Genomic DNA, 877 nt, shown 5'->3' on the forward strand with positions numbered 1-877 from the left:
ACTGTCCACAATTCTACATATGTATTGTACCTTATAGACATTTGCCCAACCACTCATTACTCGCGCACGGTTTAGCGATTCCCGTAAGAGTTTGGGCAACCTGTGCGCATTGCCCAAACTCTTATGGGAATCGCCAAAGCGTGCGCGAGTAATGAATGGTTGGGCAAATGTCTATAAGGTACAATACATATGTAGAATTGTGGACAGTTGGGAATGTGAGTCTCACGGGAAGCGTGCAAGGGATAAGTCCCTGCAGTCGCGCTATTCATCTGTGTCCTCGGTGGCTCAGGTGGATAGAGCGTCTGCCATGTAAGCAGGAGATCCCGGGTTCGAGTCCCGGTCGGGGCACACATTTTCAGCAGTCCACATCGAGGTATATCAACAACACCTGTCAGCAGCTGAGGTTTTCAGTTAGTCATCACTTATTCCAGGGAAAAGCTGCACGGTCATCAACAGTAACTGTTGTTTCGAGAACAAGTTACTGTCTTCGTATATAATCTTAAACATTCTTTTATCTTCCCGGTGGGCCTGAAGGTAGTTTCCGCCCCATACTTGCTCAACACTTCCCCAGTGCGATGTGTAGTCTTACTGATGAACGCTTGGAAAACTTTCCCTGTGGGCGACCGCCGTACCTCGTCGATCCTGATTCTCTCCTTAGGACTCCACCAATCTCCTTGTTAGAATAACCAATCTTCTTGAGTGTCGACCGTAGATGTTCAACTTTATCTTTCCAATAAGTCGGTTCACAGATTTTGTGCGCCCTGTCTGATGCGCCCGCTAAACCCGCTGGGCAGTACAGGTAATAGGATTGTGGAAAGGGCCAAGAGTTGAGCTCAGTTTCTGCTTCTAATTGTCATTTGTTGTAATTTAATAACCT

At 47.1% G+C, this 877-nt stretch overlaps 1 non-coding gene across 1 annotated transcript; it reads left to right on the forward strand.

Annotated features, from left to right (window-relative positions):
- Positions 1-274: 274 nt before the first annotated feature.
- Trnat-ugu (transfer RNA threonine (anticodon UGU)) lies at positions 275-348 on the forward strand. Its single transcript has one exon. It is a non-coding gene; the product is annotated as a tRNA-Thr (tRNA).
- Positions 349-877: the final 529 nt, after the last annotated feature.

Source organism: Schistocerca nitens, chromosome 6 (assembly GCF_023898315.1).
Source record: "Schistocerca nitens isolate TAMUIC-IGC-003100 chromosome 6, iqSchNite1.1, whole genome shotgun sequence".
Taxonomy (NCBI): domain Eukaryota; kingdom Metazoa; phylum Arthropoda; class Insecta; order Orthoptera; family Acrididae; genus Schistocerca; species Schistocerca nitens.